At 45.7% G+C, this 22,398-nt stretch overlaps 4 non-coding genes across 4 annotated transcripts; 2 read left to right on the top strand and 2 right to left on the bottom strand.

The window, feature by feature from the left end:
* Positions 1 to 2,645: 2,645 nt before the first annotated feature.
* trnav-aac (transfer RNA valine (anticodon AAC)) lies at positions 2,646 to 2,718 on the bottom strand. The gene has a single exon. It is a non-coding gene; the product is annotated as a tRNA-Val (tRNA).
* Positions 2,719 to 3,562: 844 nt separating this feature from the next.
* trnap-ugg (transfer RNA proline (anticodon UGG)) lies at positions 3,563 to 3,652 on the top strand. Its single transcript is given in 2 exon segments — positions 3,563 to 3,598; positions 3,617 to 3,652. It is a non-coding gene; the product is annotated as a tRNA-Pro (tRNA).
* An 8,134-nt stretch (positions 3,653 to 11,786) lies between these two features.
* On the bottom strand, positions 11,787 to 11,859 carry trnav-aac (transfer RNA valine (anticodon AAC)). The gene has a single exon. It is a non-coding gene; the product is annotated as a tRNA-Val (tRNA).
* Positions 11,860 to 12,705: 846 nt separating this feature from the next.
* Positions 12,706 to 12,795, top strand: trnap-ugg (transfer RNA proline (anticodon UGG)). Its single transcript is given in 2 exon segments — positions 12,706 to 12,741; positions 12,760 to 12,795. It is a non-coding gene; the product is annotated as a tRNA-Pro (tRNA).
* Positions 12,796 to 22,398: the final 9,603 nt, after the last annotated feature.

Below are 22,398 nucleotides of genomic sequence, written 5' to 3'. Positions count from 1 at the left end.
AAGCACTTGATGTTTCTACCCGGTATGGACCCGGGGACCTTTCGCATGTTAGGGGAATGTGCTAACCACTACACTACAGAAACCGCTGGCGGTGCAGTAATCAATGGACTTGTGCAATGTCCAACCTCACTGTGTGCCTGCAGATTCTCATGGTTCGTCTGAGAGGCCATGTCACTTATTACAAGAAGACAGCCGTTTCTTTAAAACCGATGTCTCAACTTATAAAACAATCAGAAATCGAACTTTACAGACCTGAAGATAAGTTATATTTTGCTTCAAGTGGAAGTTAAATTGAGAATGCAGGGCTTTCGTAAATAACCACAACCAGACGGGTGCATGCATTTTGCTGTTGCTCGTTGATGAAGACCAGTTACGAGATTGCGGCAATAGTCAGCAACAGACTAAACTGGAAGTACGAGATGTTTCTGCCCGGTTTCGAAGCGGGTACCTTTCGTGTGTTCGGCGAATGTGATAACCACTACACTACAGAAACAACTGGCAATCAACGGACGTGTACAATGTGCAACCTCACTGTGTTGCTGCAGATTCGCATGGTGAGGCTGAGAGGCTAGGCCACTTATTACAAGACGACTGCTGTTTCTTTCAAAAACAGATGTTTCAACATATAAAACCACGAGATGTAGAAATTAGATCGAACTTAACATGATCTGCGTTAACTTCACAGGGACGTGACCCATCTAACCCACAGAGCCAAAGTGGAGAATTGAACTGACTGGAGAGTTGCATCTTAACGCTGACCTTCCGGACCTCGGCCTCCTGAAATGTTCCAAAGAAGCTCAACAAACACTCGAGGAACAGCAGCGCATCTTTCCACTGGGCTCAATACAGCTTTCACACTCATAGTGTGTGCAACAGTCTCACACTGTAAATGCTGCCCCCATTCTGTGTGTCCTTCCATCGCAGATTTGGGTTTGAATCTTGTTTCCACTTCTTCTTTGTATCCGAGCGGTAGTTGTTGAGAGCTGGCACAGACACAGCGGCTGGAATGGCCTCATACTGTGGTGTAATTATTCTCTCATTCGATGCTCACCTCACTCTGTGGCCAGGGAACCCTAGGCCTTTTCTCATTTAATCTCTCCTGACTTGCACCCTGTCAGAGCGCTTTCCTGTTGTTCTGTTTGCTCCCACCAGGATTTCACTTGGTTAAAACGTCCAACATTTCTAACCCGTCCCGGTTTTAATGAAAGGTGATGGTGAAAGACAAGCTTTGTTGTCCTGTCGACAAATTCCGCCTGACTCGCTGAGTTGTTCCAGTATTTTCCGCAGATGTTAGATCGACTTTCGATGGCAATAACAGCGTGCTTCTGTTACTTTCCCGGGGCTCGTTAGTCTAGGGGTATGACATTCACTTACCTCTATTGACTAATTCCAGTTGATTCAGGCAGCCCTCTGTATGTTTCATTTTATTCAGTTCAACAACATCAGACTGTGTAATCTCTCTTCTCCCTCCACCATCTGTTTATTTCCATCAAGTTATTTTCATTCCTTCCATTGGTATGTTTTACCCTCAGCATTGCCCCCCTCCCCCCAGCCCATACCATCCTACTTGAGCAACCCTGTCGCCAATTGTTCGCTGACACACTGCTTACTTTGTTCTGCTATTAACACATTCTGATCTCTTGAGGCGCCACTATCAGCACCTTTGTTAGCCTTGATTAGCCTCATTTACATTCCCTTTTTCTTTCTGTCCGAGACATTTTCGTCATTTTCCACCTATTGCTGACCACTCTATCGAGGCCCAATAGGGCACGCCAACCCCGCCCCATCCACATTTGTCTGAATCTGACCCCATTTCCAGTTCTCCAGCTTTGACAAAGAGTCACCCAGGCCCGGAACGACCGCTGCCATCTCGCTCCAGAGAGGCCGTCAGTCCTGCTGAGATTGTCCAGTATGTTCTGTTTTTGTTTCAGAATGAAGCATCCGCAGTAAGTTGCATTTGTCGTTCATTTAGACATGTTTGAGATGGTGAATAAGTAGGTTTATCTGCATTTGTAAATGCATGAAATTCTGTTGTGGATGAACTAGCTCCGCATATCCAAAATAAGAAGGTCCTTTTCTTCTCATTGCCTGTCGAAAATTCAGTGCTTGTGACTTAATGTGGAATTTATTTTGGTGGCTCATGAGAGACTAATCCTCATAATCCTCGAACATACGAGATGGGGGAACACAAGTACTTTGTGCAAACATTCCTCACACAACATGAGAAGCACTTGATGTTTCTACCCGGTATGGCCCCGGGGACCTTTCGCATGTTAGGGGAATGTGCTAACCACTACACTACAGAAACCGCTGGCGGTGCAGTAATCAATGGACTTGTGCAATGTTCAACCTCACTGTGTGCCTGCAGATTCTCATGGTTCGTCTGAGAGGCCATGTCACTTATTACAAGAAGACAGCCGTTTCTTTAAAACCGATGTCTCAACTTATAAAACAATCAGGAATCGAACTTTACAGACCTGAAGATAAGTTATGTTTTGCTTGAAGTGGAAGTTAAATTGAGAATGCAGGGCTTTCGTAAATAACCACAACCAGACGGGTGCATGCCTTTTGCTATTCCTCGTTGATGAAGACCAGTTACGAGACTGCGGCAATAGTCAGCAACAGACTAAACTGGAAGTACGAGATGTTTCTGCCCGGTTTCGAACCGGGGACCTTGCGCGTGTTAGGCGAATGTGATAACCACTACACTACAGAAACAGCTGGCAATCAACGGACGTGTACAATGTGCAACCTCACTGTGTTGCTGCAGATTCGCATGGTGAGGCTGAGAGGCTAGGCCACTTATTACAAGACGACTGCTGTTTCTTTCAAAAACAGATGTTTCAACATATAAAACCACGAGATGTAGAAATTAGATCGAACTTAACATGATCTGCGTTAACTTCACAGGGACGTGACCCATCTAATCCACAGAGCCAAAGTGGAGAATTGAACTGACTGGAGAGCTGCATCTTAACGCTGACCTTCCGGACCTCGGCCTCCTGAAATGTTCCAAAGAAGCTCAACAAACACTCGAGGAACAGCAGCGCATCTTTCCACTGGGCTCAATACAGCTTTCACACTCATAGTGTGCAACCGTCTCACACTGTAAATGCTGCCCCCATTCTGTGTGTACTACCATCGCAGATTTGGGTTTGAATCTTGTTTCCACTTCTTCTTTGTATCCGGGCGGTAGTTGTTGAGAGCTGGCACAGACACAGCGGCTGGAATGGCCACATACTGTGGTGTAATTATTCTCTCATTCGATACTCACCTCACTCTGTGGCCAGGGAACCCTAGGCCTTTTCTCATTTAATCTCTCCTGACTTGCACCCTGTCAGAGCGCTTTCCTGTTGTTCTGTTTGCTCCCACCAGGATTTGACTTGGTTAAAACGTCCGACATTTCTAACCCGTCCCGGTTTTAATGAAAGGTGATGGTGAAAGACAAGCTTTGTTGTCCTGTCGACAAATTCCGCCTGACTCGCTGAGTTGTTCCAGTATCTTCCGCAGATGTTGGATCAAATTTCGATGGCTATAACAGCGTGCTTCGATGACATCTTTGGGCTCGTTGGTCTAGGGGTATGATTCTCGCTTTGGGTGTCGTGGTTTCGAAACTTGCGGGAGGTCCCGGGTTCAAATCCCGGACGAGCCCTTTGATAAGGTTTTCTGTTGGTCAGGCGATATGTTTTCTTCATTTCTTTGCGGTTCATTCGGCGGGATTCATTCACATTGGGTTTGCTTTGAGAAGCTGAGCTCACACGGCAGGGAACCAATAGGTTCGCGAGACAATCGGGACATTGTCTAAAAGCTTGTCTATGTGTGGACATTCGCTTACCTTTATTGACTTATTCCAGTAGATTCAGGCAGCTCTCTGTATGTTTCATTTTATTCAGTTCAACAACATCAGACTGTGTAATCTCTCTTCTCCCTCCACCATCTGTTTATTTCCATCAAGTTATTTTCATTCCTTCCATTGGCATGTTTTACCCTCAGCATTGCCCCCCTCCCCTCAGCCCATACCATCCTACTTGAGCAATCTGATCCCTGTCGCCAATTGTTCGCTGACACACTGCTTACTTTGTTCTGCTATTAACACATTCTGATCTCTTGAGGCGCCACTATCAGCACCTTTGTTAGCCTTGATTAGCCTCATTTACATTCCCTTTTTCTTTCTGTCCGAGACATTTTCGTCATTTTCCACCTATTGCTGACCACTCTATCGAGGCCCAATAGGGCACGCCAACCCCGCCCCATCCACATTTGTCTGAATCTGACCCCATTTCCAGTTCTGCAGCTTTGACAAAGAGTCACCCAGGCCCGGAACGACCGCTGCCATCTCGCTCCACAGAGGCCGTCAGTCCTGCTGAGATTGTCCAGTATGTTCTGTTTTTGTTTCAGAATGAAGCATCCGCAGTAAGTTGCATTTGTCGTTCATTTAGACATGTTTGAGATGGTGAATAAGTAGGTTTATCTGCATTTGTAAATGCATGAAATTCTGTTGTGGATGAACTAGCTCCGCATATCCAAAATAAGAAGGTCCTTTTCTTCTCATTGCCTGTCGAAAATTCAGTGCTTGTGACTTAATGTGGAATTTATTTTGGTGGCTCATGAGAGACTAATCCTCATAATCCTCGAACATACGAGATGGGGGAACACAAGTACTTTGTGCAAACATTCCTCACACAACATGAGAAGCACTTGATGTTTCTACCCGCTATGGCCCCGGGGACCTTTCGCGTGTTAGGGGAATGTGCTAACCACTACACTACAGAAACCGCTGGCGTTGCATTAATCAATGGACTTGTGCAATGTTCAACCTCACTGTGTGCCTGCAGATTCTCATGCTTCGTCTGAGAGGCCATGTCACTTATTACAAGAAGACAGCCGTTTCTTTAAAACCGATGTCTCAACTTATAAAACAATCAGAAATCGAACTTTACAGACCTGAAGATAAGTTATATTTTGCTTCAAGTGGAAGTTAAATTGACATTGCAGGGCTTTCGTAAATAACCACAACCAGACGGTGCATGCATTTTGCTATTGCTCGTTGATGAAGACCAGTTACGAGATTGCGGCAATAGTCAGCAACAGACTAAACTGGAAGTACGAGATGTTTCTGCCCGGTTTCGAAGCGGTGACCTTTCGTGTGTTCGGCGAATGTGATAACCACTACACTACAGAAACAGCTGGCAATCAACGGACGTGTACAATGTGCAACCTCACTGTGTTGCTGCAGATTCGCATGGTGAGGCTGAGAGGCTAGGCCACTTATTACAAGACGACTGCTGTTTCTTTCAAAAACAGATGTTTCAACATATAAAACCACGAGATGTAGAAATTACATCGAACTTAACATGATCTGCGTTAACTTCACAGGGACGTGACCCATCTAATCCACAGAGCCAAAGTGGAGAATTGAACTGACTGGAGAGCTGCATCTTAACGCTGACCTTCCGGACCTCGGCCTCCTGAAATGTTCCAAAGAAGCTCAACAAACACTCGAGGAACAGCAGCGCATCTTTCCACTGGGCTCAATACAGCTTTCACACTCATAGTGTGTGCAACCGTCTCACACTGTAAATGCTGCCCCCATTCTGTGTGCACTACCATCGCAGATTTGGGTTTGAATCTTGTTTCCACTTCTTCTTTGTATCCGGGCGGTAGTTGTTGAGAGCTGGCACAGACACAGCGGCTGGAATGGCCTCATACTGTGGTGTAATTATTCTCTCATTCGATGCTCACCTCACTCTGTGGCCAGGGAACCCTAGGCCTTTTCTCATTTAATCTCTCCTGACTTGCACCCTGTCAGAGCGCTTTCCTGTTGTTCTGTTTGCTCCCACCAGGATTTGACTTGGTTAAAACGTCCGACATTTCTAACCCGTCCCGGTTTTAATGAAAGGTGATGGTGAAAGACAAGCTTTGTTGTCCTGTCGACAAATTCCGCCTGACTCGCTGAGTTGTTCCAGTATTTTCCGCAGATGTTAGATCGACTTTCGATGGCAATAACAGCGTGCTTCTGTTACTTTCCCGGGGCTCGTTAGTCTAGGGGTATGACATTCACTTACCTCTATTGACTAATTCCAGTTGATTCAGGCAGCCCTCTGTATGTTTCATTTTATTCAGTTCAACAACATCAGACTGTGTAATCTCTCTTCTCCCTCCACCATCTGTTTATTTCCATCAAGTTATTTTCATTCCTTCCATTGGTATGTTTTACCCTCAGCATTGCCCCCCTCCCCCCAGCCCATACCATCCTACTTGAGCAACCCTGTCGCCAATTGTTCGCTGACACACTGCTTACTTTGTTCTGCTATTAACACATTCTGATCTCTTGAGGCGCCACTATCAGCACCTTTGTTAGTCTTTATTAGCCTCATTTACATTCCCTTTTTCTTTCTGTCCGAGACATTTTCGTCATTTTCCACCTATTGCTGACCACTCTATCGAGGCCCAATAGGGCACGCCAACCCCGCCCCATCCACATTTGTCTGAATCTGACCCCATTTCCAGTTCTCCAGCTTTGACAAAGAGTCACCCAGGCCCGGAACGACCGCTGCCATCTCGCTCCACAGAGGCCGTCAGTCCTGCTGAGATTGTCCAGTATGTTCTGTTTTTGTTTCAGAATGAAGCATCCGCAGTAAGTTGCATTTGTCGTTCATTTAGACATGTTTGAGATGGTGAATAAGTAGGTTTATCTGCATTTGTAAATGCATGAAATTCTGTTGTGGATGAACTAGCTCCGCATATCCAAAATAAGAAGGTCCTTTTCTTCTCATTGCCTGTCGAAAATTCAGTGCTTGTGACTTAATGTGGAATTTATTTTGGTGGCTCATGAGAGACTAATCCTCATAATCCTCGAACATACGAGATGGGGGAACACAAGTACTTTGTGCAAACATTCCTCACACAACATGAGAAGCACTTGATGTTTCTACCCGGTATGGCCCCGGGGACCTTTCGCGTGTTAGGGGAATGTGCTAACCACTACACTACAGAAACCGCTGGCGGTGCAGTAATCAATGGACTTGTGCAATGTTCAACCTCACTGTGTGCCTGCAGATTCTCATGGTTCGTCTGAGAGGCCATGTCACTTATTACAAGAAGACAGCCGTTTCTTTAAAACCGATGTCTCAACTTATAAAACAATCAGGAATCGAACTTTACAGACCTGAAGATAAGTTATGTTTTGCTTGAAGTGGAAGTTAAATTGAGAATGCAGGGCTTTCGTAAATAACCACAACCAGACGGGTGCATGCCTTTTGCTATTCCTCGTTGATGAAGACCAGTTACGAGACTGCGGCAATAGTCAGCAACAGACTAAACTGGAAGTACGAGATGTTTCTGCCCGGTTTCGAAGCGGGGACCTTTCGTGCGTTCGGCGAATGTGATAACCACTACACTACAGAAAGAGCTGGCAATCAACGGACGTGTACAATGTGCAACCTCACTGTGTTGCTGCAGATTCGCATGGTGAGGCTGAGAGGCTAGGCCACTTATTACAAGACGACTGCTGTTTCTTTCAAAAACAGATGTTTCAACATATAAAACCACGAGATGTAGAAATTACATCGAACTTAACATGATCTGCGTTAACTTCACAGGGACGTGACCCATCTAATCCACAGAGCCAAAGTGGAGAATTGAACTGACTGGAGAGTTGCATCTTAACGCTGACCTTCCGGACCTCGGCCTCCTGAAATGTTCCAAAGAAGCTCAACAAACACTCGAGGAACAGCAGCGCATCTTTCCACTGGGCTCAATACAGCTTTCACACTCATAGTGTGTGCAACAGTCTCACACTGGAAATGCTGCCCCCATTCTGTGTGTCCTTCCATCGCAGATTTGGGTTTGAATCTTGTTTCCACTTCTTCTTTGTATCCGAGCGGTAGTTGTTGAGAGCTGGCACAGACACAGCGGCTGGAATGGCCTCATACTGTGGTGTAATTATTCTCTCATTCGATGCTCACCTCACTCTGTGGCCAGGGAACCCTAGGCCTTTTCTCATTTAATCTCTCCTGACTTGCACCCTGTCAGAGCGCTTTCCTGTTGTTCTGTTTACTCCCACCAGGATTTGACTTGGTTAAAACGTCCGACATTTCTAACCCGTCCCGGTTTTAATGAAAGGTGATGGTGAAAGACAAGCTTTGTTGTCCTGTCGACAAATTCCGCCTGACTCGCTGAGTTGTTCCAGTATTTTCCGCAGATGTTAGATCGACTTTCGATGGCAATAACAGCGTGCTTCTGTTACTTTCCCGGGGCTCGTTGGTCTAGGGGTATGACATTCACTTACCTCTATTGACTAATTCCAGTTGATTCAGGCAGCCCTCTGTATGTTTCATTTTATTCAGTTCAACAACATCAGACTGTGTAATCTCTCTTCTCCCTCCACCATCTGTTTATTTCCATCAAGTTATTTTCATTCCTTCCATTGGTATGTTTTACCCTCAGCATTGCCCCCCTCCCCCCAGCTCATACCATCCTACTTGAGCAACCCTGTCGCCAATTGTTCGCTGACACACTGCTTACTTTGTTCTGCTATTAACACATTCTGATCTCTTGAGGCGCCACTATCAGCACCTTTGTTAGCCTTGATTAGCCTCATTTACATTCCCTTTTTCTTTCTGTCCGAGACATTTTCGTCATTTTCCACCTATTGCTGACCACTCTATCGAGGCCCAATAGGGCACGCCAACCCCGCCCCATCCACATTTGTCTGAATCTGACCCCATTTCCAGTTCTGCAGCTTTGACAAAGAGTCACCCAGGCCCGGAACGACCGCTGCCATCTCGCTCCACAGAGGCCGTCAGTCCTGCTGAGATTGTCCAGTATGTTCTGTTTTTGTTTCAGAATGAAGCATCCGCAGTAAGTTGCATTTGTCGTTCATTTAGACATGTTTGAGATGGTGAATAAGTAGGTTTATCTGCATTTGTAAATGCATGAAATTCTGTTGTGGATGAACTAGCTCCGCATATCCAAAATAAGAAGGTCCGTTTCTTCTCATTGCCTGTCGAAAATTCAGTGCTTGTGACTTAATGTGGAATTTATTTTGGTGGCTCATGAGAGACTAATCCTCATAATCCTCGAACATACGAGATGGGGGAACACAAGTACTTTGTGCAAACATTCCTCACACAACATGAGAAGCACTTGATGTTTCTACCCGCTATGGCCCCGGGGACCTTTCGCGTGTTAGGGGAATGTGCTAACCACTACACTACAGAAACCGCTGGCGGTGCAGTAATCAATGGACTTGTGCAATGATCAACCTCACTGTGTGCCTGCAGATTCTCATGGTTCGTCTGAGAGGCCATGTCACTTATTACAAGAAGACAGCCGTTTCTTTAAAACCGATGTCTCAACTTATAAAACAATCAGAAATCGAACTTTACAGACCTGAAGATAAGTTATATTTTGCTTCAAGTGGAAGTTAAATTGAGAATGCAGGGCTTTCGTAAATAACCACAACCAGACGGGTGCATGCATTTTGCTGTTGCTCGTTGATGAAGACCAGTTACGAGATTGCGGCAATAGTCAGCAACAGACTAAACTGGAAGTACGAGATGTTTCTGCCCGGTTTCGAAGCGGGTACCTTTCGTGTGTTCGGCGAATGTGATAACCACTACACTACAGAAACAACTGGCAATCAACGGACGTGTACAATGTGCAACCTCACTGTGTTGCTGCAGATTCGCATGGTGAGGCTGAGAGGCTAGGCCACTTATTACAAGACGACTGCTGTTTCTTTCAAAAACAGATGTTTCAACATATAAAACCACGAGATGTAGAAATTAGATCGAACTTAACATGATCTGCGTTAACTTCACAGGGACGTGACCCATCTAACCCACAGAGCCAAAGTGGAGAATTGAACTGACTGGAGAGTTGCATCTTAACGCTGACCTTCCGGACCTCGGCCTCCTGAAATGTTCCAAAGAAGCTCAACAAACACTCGAGGAACAGCAGCGCATCTTTCCACTGGGCTCAATACAGCTTTCACACTCATAGTGTGTGCAACAGTCTCACACTGTAAATGCTGCCCCCATTCTGTGTGTCCTTCCATCGCAGATTTGGGTTTGAATCTTGTTTCCACTTCTTCTTTGTATCCGAGCGGTAGTTGTTGAGAGCTGGCACAGACACAGCGGCTGGAATGGCCTCATACTGTGGTGTAATTATTCTCTCATTCGATGCTCACCTCACTCTGTGGCCAGGGAACCCTAGGCCTTTTCTCATTTAATCTCTCCTGACTTGCACCCTGTCAGAGCGCTTTCCTGTTGTTCTGTTTGCTCCCACCAGGATTTCACTTGGTTAAAACGTCCGACATTTCTAACCCGTCCCGGTTTTAATGAAAGGTGATGGTGAAAGACAAGCTTTGTTGTCCTGTCGACAAATTCCGCCTGACTCGCTGAGTTGTTCCAGTATTTTCCGCAGATGTTAGATCGACTTTCGATGGCAATAACAGCGTGCTTCTGTTACTTTCCCGGGGCTCGTTAGTCTAGGGGTATGACATTCACTTACCTCTATTGACTAATTCCAGTTGATTCAGGCAGCCCTCTGTATGTTTAATTTTATTCAGTTCAACAACATCAGACTGTGTAATCTCTCTTCTCCCTCCACCATCTGTTTATTTCCATCAAGTTATTTTCATTCCTTCCATTGGTATGTTTTACCCTCAGCATTGCCCCCCTCCCCCCAGCCCATACCATCCTACTTGAGCAACCCTGTCGCCAATTGTTCGCTGACACACTGCTTACTTTGTTCTGCTATTAACACATTCTGATCTCTTGAGGCGCCACTATCAGCACCTTTGTTAGCCTTGATTAGCCTCATTTACATTCCCTTTTTCTTTCTGTCCGAGACATTTTCGTCATTTTCCACCTATTGCTGACCACTCTATCGAGGCCCAATAGGGCACGCCAACCCCGCCCCATCCACATTTGTCTGAATCTGACCCCATTTCCAGTTCTCCAGCTTTGACAAAGAGTCACCCAGGCCCGGAACGACCGCTGCCATCTCGCTCCAGAGAGGCCGTCAGTCCTGCTGAGATTGTCCAGTATGTTCTGTTTTTGTTTCAGAATGAAGCATCCGCAGTAAGTTGCATTTGTCGTTCATTTAGACATGTTTGAGATGGTGAATAAGTAGGTTTATCTGCATTTGTAAATGCATGAAATTCTGTTGTGGATGAACTAGCTCCGCATATCCAAAATAAGAAGGTCCTTTTCTTCTCATTGCCTGTCGAAAATTCAGTGCTTGTGACTTAATGTGGAATTTATTTTGGTGGCTCATGAGAGACTAATCCTCATAATCCTCGAACATACGAGATGGGGGAACACAAGTACTTTGTGCAAACATTCCTCACACAACATGAGAAGCACTTGATGTTTCTACCCGGTATGGCCCCGGGGACCTTTCGCATGTTAGGGGAATGTGCTAACCACTACACTACAGAAACCGCTGGCGGTGCAGTAATCAATGGACTTGTGCAATGTTCAACCTCACTGTGTGCCTGCAGATTCTCATGGTTCGTCTGAGAGGCCATGTCACTTATTACAAGAAGACAGCCGTTTCTTTAAAACCGATGTCTCAACTTATAAAACAATCAGGAATCGAACTTTACAGACCTGAAGATAAGTTATGTTTTGCTTGAAGTGGAAGTTAAATTGAGAATGCAGGGCTTTCGTAAATAACCACAACCAGACGGGTGCATGCCTTTTGCTATTCCTCGTTGATGAAGACCAGTTACGAGACTGCGGCAATAGTCAGCAACAGACTAAACTGGAAGTACGAGATGTTTCTGCCCGGTTTCGAACCGGGGACCTTGCGCGTGTTAGGCGAATGTGATAACCACTACACTACAGAAACAGCTGGCAATCAACGGACGTGTACAATGTGCAACCTCACTGTGTTGCTGCAGATTCGCATGGTGAGGCTGAGAGGCTAGGCCACTTATTACAAGACGACTGCTGTTTCTTTCAAAAACAGATGTTTCAACATATAAAACCACGAGATGTAGAAATTAGATCGAACTTAACATGATCTGCGTTAACTTCACAGGGACGTGACCCATCTAATCCACAGAGCCAAAGTGGAGAATTGAACTGACTGGAGAGCTGCATCTTAACGCTGACCTTCCGGACCTCGGCCTCCTGAAATGTTCCAAAGAAGCTCAACAAACACTCGAGGAACAGCAGCGCATCTTTCCACTGGGCTCAATACAGCTTTCACACTCATAGTGTGTGCAACCGTCTCACACTGTAAATGCTGCCCCCATTCTGTGTGTACTACCATCGCAGATTTGGGTTTGAATCTTGTTTCCACTTCTTCTTTGTATCCGGGCGGTAGTTGTTGAGAGCTGGCACAGACACAGCGGCTGGAATGGCCACATACTGTGGTGTAATTATTCTCTCATTCGATACTCACCTCACTCTGTGGCCAGGGAACCCTAGGCCTTTTCTCATTTAATCTCTCCTGACTTGCACCCTGTCAGAGCGCTTTCCTGTTGTTCTGTTTGCTCCCACCAGGATTTGACTTGGTTAAAACGTCCGACATTTCTAACCCGTCCCGGTTTTAATGAAAGGTGATGGTGAAAGACAAGCTTTGTTGTCCTGTCGACAAATTCCGCCTGACTCGCTGAGTTGTTCCAGTATCTTCCGCAGATGTTGGATCAAATTTCGATGGCTATAACAGCGTGCTTCGATGACATCTTTGGGCTCGTTGGTCTAGGGGTATGATTCTCGCTTTGGGTGTCGTGGTTTCGAAACTTGCGGGAGGTCCCGGGTTCAAATCCCGGACGAGCCCTTTGATAAGGTTTTCTGTTGGTCAGGCGATATGTTTTCTTCATTTCTTTGCGGTTCATTCGGCGGGATTCATTCACATTGGGTTTGCTTTGAGAAGCTGAGCTCACACGGCAGGGAACCAATAGGTTCGCGAGACAATCGGGACATTGTCTAAAAGCTTGTCTATGTGTGGACATTCGCTTACCTTTATTGACTTATTCCAGTAGATTCAGGCAGCTCTCTGTATGTTTCATTTTATTCAGTTCAACAACATCAGACTGTGTAATCTCTCTTCTCCCTCCACCATCTGTTTATTTCCATCAAGTTATTTTCATTCCTTCCATTGGCATGTTTTACCCTCAGCATTGCCCCCCTCCCCTCAGCCCATACCATCCTACTTGAGCAATCTGATCCCTGTCGCCAATTGTTCGCTGACACACTGCTTACTTTGTTCTGCTATTAACACATTCTGATCTCTTGAGGCGCCACTATCAGCACCTTTGTTAGCCTTGATTAGCCTCATTTACATTCCCTTTTTCTTTCTGTCCGAGACATTTTCGTCATTTTCCACCTATTGCTGACCACTCTATCGAGGCCCAATAGGGCACGCCAACCCCGCCCCATCCACATTTGTCTGAATCTGACCCCATTTCCAGTTCTGCAGCTTTGACAAAGAGTCACCCAGGCCCGGAACGACCGCTGCCATCTCGCTCCACAGAGGCCGTCAGTCCTGCTGAGATTGTCCAGTATGTTCTGTTTTTGTTTCAGAATGAAGCATCCGCAGTAAGTTGCATTTGTCGTTCATTTAGACATGTTTGAGATGGTGAATAAGTAGGTTTATCTGCATTTGTAAATGCATGAAATTCTGTTGTGGATGAACTAGCTCCGCATATCCAAAATAAGAAGGTCCTTTTCTTCTCATTGCCTGTCGAAAATTCAGTGCTTGTGACTTAATGTGGAATTTATTTTGGTGGCTCATGAGAGACTAATCCTCATAATCCTCGAACATACGAGATGGGGGAACACAAGTACTTTGTGCAAACATTCCTCACACAACATGAGAAGCACTTGATGTTTCTACCCGCTATGGCCCCGGGGACCTTTCGCGTGTTAGGGGAATGTGCTAACCACTACACTACAGAAACCGCTGGCGTTGCATTAATCAATGGACTTGTGCAATGTTCAACCTCACTGTGTGCCTGCAGATTCTCATGCTTCGTCTGAGAGGCCATGTCACTTATTACAAGAAGACAGCCGTTTCTTTAAAACCGATGTCTCAACTTATAAAACAATCAGAAATCGAACTTTACAGACCTGAAGATAAGTTATATTTTGCTTCAAGTGGAAGTTAAATTGACATTGCAGGGCTTTCGTAAATAACCACAACCAGACGGTGCATGCATTTTGCTATTGCTCGTTGATGAAGACCAGTTACGAGATTGCGGCAATAGTCAGCAACAGACTAAACTGGAAGTACGAGATGTTTCTGCCCGGTTTCGAAGCGGGTACCTTTCGTGTGTTCGGCGAATGTGATAACCACTACACTACAGAAACAGCTGGCAATCAACGGACGTGTACAATGTGCAACCTCACTGTGTTGCTGCAGATTCGCATGGTGAGGCTGAGAGGCTAGGCCACTTATTACAAGACGACTGCTGTTTCTTTCAAAAACAGATGTTTCAACATATAAAACCACGAGATGTAGAAATTACATCGAACTTAACATGATCTGCGTTAACTTCACAGGGACGTGACCCATCTAATCCACAGAGCCAAAGTGGAGAATTGAACTGACTGGAGAGCTGCATCTTAACGCTGACCTTCCGGACCTCGGCCTCCTGAAATGTTCCAAAGAAGCTCAACAAACACTCGAGGAACAGCAGCGCATCTTTCCACTGGGCTCAATACAGCTTTCACACTCATAGTGTGTGCAACCGTCTCACACTGTAAATGCTGCCCCCATTCTGTGTGCACTACCATCGCAGATTTGGGTTTGAATCTTGTTTCCACTTCTTCTTTGTATCCGGGCGGTAGTTGTTGAGAGCTGGCACAGACACAGCGGCTGGAATGGCCTCATACTGTGGTGTAATTATTCTCTCATTCGATGCTCACCTCACTCTGTGGCCAGGGAACCCTAGGCCTTTTCTCATTTAATCTCTCCTGACTTGCACCCTGTCAGAGCGCTTTCCTGTTGTTCTGTTTGCTCCCACCAGGATTTGACTTGGTTAAAACGTCCGACATTTCTAACCCGTCCCGGTTTTAATGAAAGGTGATGGTGAAAGACAAGCTTTGTTGTCCTGTCGACAAATTCCGCCTGACTCGCTGAGTTGTTCCAGTATTTTCCGCAGATGTTAGATCGACTTTCGATGGCAATAACAGCGTGCTTCTGTTACTTTCCCGGGGCTCGTTAGTCTAGGGGTATGACATTCACTTACCTCTATTGACTAATTCCAGTTGATTCAGGCAGCCCTCTGTATGTTTCATTTTATTCAGTTCAACAACATCAGACTGTGTAATCTCTCTTCTCCCTCCACCATCTGTTTATTTCCATCAAGTTATTTTCATTCCTTCCATTGGTATGTTTTACCCTCAGCATTGCCCCCCTCCCCCCAGCCCATACCATCCTACTTGAGCAACCCTGTCGCCAATTGTTCGCTGACACACTGCTTACTTTGTTCTGCTATTAACACATTCTGATCTCTTGAGGCGCCACTATCAGCACCTTTGTTAGTCTTTATTAGCCTCATTTACATTCCCTTTTTCTTTCTGTCCGAGACATTTTCGTCATTTTCCACCTATTGCTGACCACTCTATCGAGGCCCAATAGGGCACGCCAACCCCGCCCCATCCACATTTGTCTGAATCTGACCCCATTTCCAGTTCTCCAGCTTTGACAAAGAGTCACCCAGGCCCGGAACGACCGCTGCCATCTCGCTCCACAGAGGCCGTCAGTCCTGCTGAGATTGTCCAGTATGTTCTGTTTTTGTTTCAGAATGAAGCATCCGCAGTAAGTTGCATTTGTCGTTCATTTAGACATGTTTGAGATGGTGAATAAGTAGGTTTATCTGCATTTGTAAATGCATGAAATTCTGTTGTGGATGAACTAGCTCCGCATATCCAAAATAAGAAGGTCCTTTTCTTCTCATTGCCTGTCGAAAATTCAGTGCTTGTGACTTAATGTGGAATTTATTTTGGTGGCTCATGAGAGACTAATCCTCATAATCCTCGAACATACGAGATGGGGGAACACAAGTACTTTGTGCAAACATTCCTCACACAACATGAGAAGCACTTGATGTTTCTACCCGGTATGGCCCCGGGGACCTTTCGCGTGTTAGGGGAATGTGCTAACCACTACACTACAGAAACCGCTGGCGGTGCAGTAATCAATGGACTTGTGCAATGTTCAACCTCACTGTGTGCCTGCAGATTCTCATGGTTCGTCTGAGAGGCCATGTCACTTATTACAAGAAGACAGCCGTTTCTTTAAAACCGATGTCTCAACTTATAAAACAATCAGGAATCGAACTTTACAGACCTGAAGATAAGTTATGTTTTGCTTGAAGTGGAAGTTAAATTGAGAATGCAGGGCTTTCGTAAATAACCACAACCAGACGGGTGCATGCCTTTTGCTATTCCTCGTTGATGAAGACCAGTTACGAGACTGCGGCAATAGTCAGCAACAGACTAAACTGGAAGTACGAGATGTTTCTGCCCGGTTTCGAAGCGGGGACCTTTCGTGTGTTCGGCGAATGTGATAACCACTACACTACAGAAAGAGCTGGCAATCAACGGACGTGTACAATGTGCAACCTCACTGTGTTGCTGCAGATTCGCATGGTGAGGCTGAGAGGCTAGGCCACTTATTACAAGACGACTGCTGTTTCTTTCAAAAACAGATGTTTCAACATATAAAACCACGAGATGTAGAAATTACATCGAACTTAACATGATCTGCGTTAACTTCACAGGGACGTGACCCATCTAATCCACAGAGCCAAAGTGGAGAATTGAACTGACTGGAGAGTTGCATCTTAACGCTGACCTTCCGGACCTCGGCCTCCTGAAATGTTCCAAAGAAGCTCAACAAACACTCGAGGAACAGCAGCGCATCTTTCCACTGGGCTCAATACAGCTTTCACACTCATAGTGTGTGCAACAGTCTCACACTGGAAATGCTGCCCCCATTCTGTGTGTCCTTCCATCGCAGATTTGGGTTTGAATCTTGTTTCCACTTCTTCTTTGTATCCGAGCGGTAGTTGTTGAGAGCTGGCACAGACACAGCGGCTGGAATGGCCTCATACTGTGGTGTAATTATTCTCTCATTCGATGCTCACCTCACTCTGTGGCCAGGGAACCCTAGGCCTTTTCTCATTTAATCTCTCCTGACTTGCACCCTGTCAGAGCGCTTTCCTGTTGTTCTGTTTACTCCCACCAGGATTTGACTTGGTTAAAACGTCCGACATTTCTAACCCGTCCCGGTTTTAATGAAAGGTGATGGTGAAAGACAAGCTTTGTTGTCCTGTCGACAAATTCCGCCTGACTCGCTGAGTTGTTCCAGTATTTTCCGCAGATGTTAGATCGACTTTCGATGGCAATAACAGCGTGCTTCTGTTACTTTCCCGGGGCTCGTTGGTCTAGGGGTATGACATTCACTTACCTCTATTGACTAATTCCAGTTGATTCAGGCAGCCCTCTGTATGTTTCATTTTATTCAGTTCAACAACATCAGACTGTGTAATCTCTCTTCTCCCTCCACCATCTGTTTATTTCCATCAAGTTATTTTCATTCCTTCCATTGGTATGTTTTACCCTCAGCATTGCCCCCCTCCCCCCAGCTCATACCATCCTACTTGAGCAACCCTGTCGCCAATTGTTCGCTGACACACTGCTTACTTTGTTCTGCTATTAACACATTCTGATCTCTTGAGGCGCCACTATCAGCACCTTTGTTAGCCTTGATTAGCCTCATTTACATTCCCTTTTTCTTTCTGTCCGAGACATTTTCGTCATTTTCCACCTATTGCTGACCACTCTATCGAGGCCCAATAGGGCACGCCAACCCCGCCCCATCCACATTTGTCTGAATCTGACCCCATTTCCAGTTCTGCAGCTTTGACAAAGAGTCACCCAGGCCCGGAACGACCGCTGCCATCTCGCTCCACAGAGGCCGTCAGTCCTGCTGAGATTGTCCAGTATGTTCTGTTTTTGTTTCAGAATGAAGCATCCGCAGTAAGTTGCATTTGTCGTTCATTTAGACATGTTTGAGATGGTGAATAAGTAGGTTTATCTGCATTTGTAAATGCATGAAATTCTGTTGTGGATGAACTAGCTCCGCATATCCAAAATAAGAAGGTCCGTTTCTTCTCATTGCCTGTCGAAAATTCAGTGCTTGTGACTTAATGTGGAATTTATTTTGGTGGCTCATGAGAGACTAATCCTCATAATCCTCGAACATACGAGATGGGGGAACACAAGTACTTTGTGCAAACATTCCTCACACAACATGAGAAGCACTTGATGTTTCTACCCGCTATGGCCCCGGGGACCTTTCGCGTGTTAGGGGAATGTGCTAACCACTACACTACAGAAACCGCTGGCGGTGCAGTAATCAATGGACTTGTGCAATGATCAACCTCACTGTGTGCCTGCAGATTCTCATGGTTCGTCTGAGAGGCCATGTCACTTATTACAAGAAGACAGCCGTTTCTTTAAAACCGATGTCTCAACTTATAAAACAATCAGAAATCGAACTTTACAGACCTGAAGATAAGTTATATTTTGCTTCAAGTGGAAGTTAAATTGAGAATGCAGGGCTTTCGTAAATAACCACAACCAGACGGGTGCATGCATTTTGCTATTGCTCGTTGATGAAGACCAGTTACGAGATTGCGGCAATAGTCAGCAACAGACTAAACTGGAAGTACGAGATGTTTCTGCCCGGTTTCGAAGCGGGGACCTTTCGTGTGTTCGGCGAATGTGATAACCACTACACTACAGAAACAGCTGGCAAACAACGGACGTGTACAATGTGCAACCTCACTGTGTTGCTGCAGATTCGCATGGTGAGGCTGAGAGGCTAGGCCACTTATTACAAGACGACTGCTGTTTCTTTCAAAAACAGATGTTTCAACATATAAAACCACGAGATGTAGAAATTACATCGAACTTAACATGATCTGTGTTAACTTCACAGGGACGTGACCCATCTAATCCACAGAGCCAAAGTGGAGAATTGAACTGACTGGAGAGCTGCATCTTAACGCTGACCTTCCGGACCTCGGCCTCCTGAAATGTTCCAAAGAAGCTCAACAAACACTCGAGGAACAGCAGCGCATCTTTCCACTGGGCTCAATACAGCTTTCACACTCATAGTGTGTGCAACCGTCTCACACTGTAAATGCTGCCCCCATTCTGTGTGCACTACCATCGCAGATTTGGGTTTGAATCTTGTTTCCACTTCTTCTTTGTATCCGGGCGGTAGTTGTTGAGAGCTGGCACAGACACAGCGGCTGGAATGGCCTCATACTGTGGTGTAATTATTCTCTCATTCGATGCTCACCTCACTCTGTGGCCAGGGAACCCTAGGCCTTTTCTCATTTAATCTCTCCTGACTTGCACCCTGTCAGAGCGCTTTCCTGTTGTTCTGTTTGCTCCCACCAGGATTTGACTTGGTTAAAACGTCCGACATTTCTAACCCGTCCCGGTTTTAATGAAAGGTGATGGTGAAAGACAAGCTTTGTTGTCCTGTCGACAAATTCCGCCTGACTCGCTGAGTTGTTCCAGTATTTTCCGCAGATGTTAGATCGACTTTCGATGGCAATAACAGCGTGCTTCTGTTACTTTCCCGGGGCTCGTTAGTCTAGGGGTATGACATTCACTTACCTCTATTGACTAATTCCAGTTGATTCAGGCAGCCCTCTGTATGTTTCATTTTATTCAGTTCAACAACATCAGACTGTGTAATCTCTCTTCTCCCTCCACCATCTGTTTATTTCCATCAAGTTATTTTCATTCCTTCCATTGGTATGTTTTACCCTCAGCATTGCCCCCCTCCCCCCAGCCCATACCATCCTACTTGAGCAACCCTGTCGCCAATTGTTCGCTGACACACTGCTTACTTTGTTCTGCTATTAACACATTCTGATCTCTTGAGGCGCCACTATCAGCACCTTTGTTAGCCTTTATTAGCCTCATTTACATTCCCTTTTTCTTTCTGTCCGAGACATTTTCGTCATTTTCCACCTACTGCTGACCACTCTATCGAGGCCCAATAGGGAACGCCAACCCCGCCCCATCCACATTTGTCTGAATCTGACCCCATTTCCAGTTCTCCAGCTTTGACAAAGAGTCACCCAGGCCCGGAACGACCGCTGCCATCTCGCTCCACAGAGGCCGTCAGTCCTGCTGAGATTGTCCAGTATGTTCTGTTTTTGTTTCAGAATGAAGCATCCGCAGTAAGTTGCATTTGTCGTTCATTTAGACATGTTTGAGATGGTGAATAAGTAGGTTTATCTGCATTTGTAAATGCATGAAATTCTGTTGTGGATGAACTAGCTCCGCATATCCAAAATAAGAAGGTCCTTTTCTTCTCATTGCCTGTCGAAAATTCAGTGCTTGTGACTTAATGTGGAATTTATTTTGGTGGCTCATGAGAGACTAATCCTCATAATCCTCGAACATACGAGATGGGGGAACACAAGTACTTTGTGCAAACATTCCTCACACAACATGAGAAGCACTTGATGTTTCTACCCGGTATGGCCCCGGGGACCTTTCGCGTGTTAGGGGAATGTGCTAACCACTACACTACAGAAACCGCTGGCGGTGCAGTAATCAATGGACTTGTGCAATGTTCAACCTCACTGTGTGCCTGCAGATTCTCATGGTTCGTCTGAGAGGCCATGTCACTTATTACAAGAAGACAGCCGTTTCTTTAAAACCGATGTCTCAACTTATAAAACAATCAGGAATCGAACTTTACAGACCTGAAGATAAGTTATGTTTTGCTTGAAGTGGAAGTTAAATTGAGAATGCAGGGCTTTCGTAAATAACCACAACCAGACGGGTGCATGCCTTTTGCTATTCCTCGTTGATGAAGACCAGTTAGGAGACTGCGGCAATAGTCAGCAACAGACTAAACTGGAAGTACGAGATGTTTCTGCCCGGTTTCGAAGCGGGGACCTTTCGTGTGTTCGGCGAATGTGATAACCACTACACTACAGAAACAGCTGGCAATCAACGGACGTGTACAATGTGCAACCTCACTGTGTTGCTGCAGATTCGCATGGTGAGGCTGAGAGGCTAGGCCACTTATTACAAGACGACTGCTGTTTCTTTCAAAAACAGATGTTTCAACATATAAAACCACGAGATGTAGAAATTACATCGAACTTAACATGATCTGCGTTAACTTCACAGGGACGTGACCCATCTAATCCACAGAGCCAAAGTGGAGAATTGAACTGACTGGAGAGCTGCATCTTAACGCTGACCTTCCGGACCTCGGCCTCCTGAAATGTTCCAAAGAAGCTCAACAAACACTCGAGGAACAGCAGCGCATCTTTCCACTGGGCTCAATACAGCTTTCACACTCATAGTGTGTGCAACCGTCTCACACTGTAAATGCTGCCCCCATTCTGTGTGCACTACCATCGCAGATTTGGGTTTGAATCTTGTTTCCACTTCTTCTTTGTATCCGGGCGGTAGTTGTTGAGAGCTGGCACAGACACAGCGGCTGGAATGGCCTCATACTGTGGTGTAATTATTCTCTCATTCGATGCTCACCTCACTCTGTGGCCAGGGAACCCTAGGCCTTTTCTCATTTAATCTCTCCTGACTTGCACCCTGTCAGAGCGCTTTCCTGTTGTTCTGTTTGCTCCCACCAGGATTTGACTTGGTTAAAACGTCCGACATTTCTAACCCGTCCCGGTTTTAATGAAAGGTGATGGTGAAAGACAAGCTTTGTTGTCCTGTCGACAAATTCCGCCTGACTCGCTGAGTTGTTCCAGTATTTTCCGCAGATGTTAGATCGACTTTCGATGGCAATAACAGCGTGCTTCTGTTACTTTCCCGGGGCTCGTTAGTCTAGGGGTATGACATTCACTTACCTCTATTGACTAATTCCAGTTGATTCAGGCAGCCCTCTGTATGTTTCATTTTATTCAGTTCAACAACATCAGACTGTGTAATCTCTCTTCTCCCTCCACCATCTGTTTATTTCCATCAAGTTATTTTCATTCCTTCCATTGGTATGTTTTACCCTCAGCATTGCCCCCCTCCCCCCAGCCCATACCATCCTACTTGAGCAACCCTGTCGCCAATTGTTCGCTGACACACTGCTTACTTTGTTCTGCTATTAACACATTCTGATCTCTTGAGGCGCCACTATCAGCACCTTTGTTAGCCTTTATTAGCCTCATTTACATTCCCTTTTTCTTTCTGTCCGAGACATTTTCGTCATTTTCCACCTATTGCTGACCACTCTATCGAGGCCCAATAGGGCACGCCAACCCCGCCCCATCCACATTTGTCTGAATCTGACCCCATTTCCAGTTCTCCAGCTTTGACAAAGAGTCACCCAGGCCCGGAACGACCGCTGCCATCTCGCTCCACAGAGGCCGTC

Source organism: Scyliorhinus torazame, chromosome 5 (assembly GCF_047496885.1).
Source record: "Scyliorhinus torazame isolate Kashiwa2021f chromosome 5, sScyTor2.1, whole genome shotgun sequence".
NCBI lineage: Eukaryota > Metazoa > Chordata > Chondrichthyes > Carcharhiniformes > Scyliorhinidae > Scyliorhinus > Scyliorhinus torazame.
The sequence above is the reverse complement of the archived record's forward strand: the minus strand, read 5'-3'. Positions and strand labels throughout refer to the sequence as shown.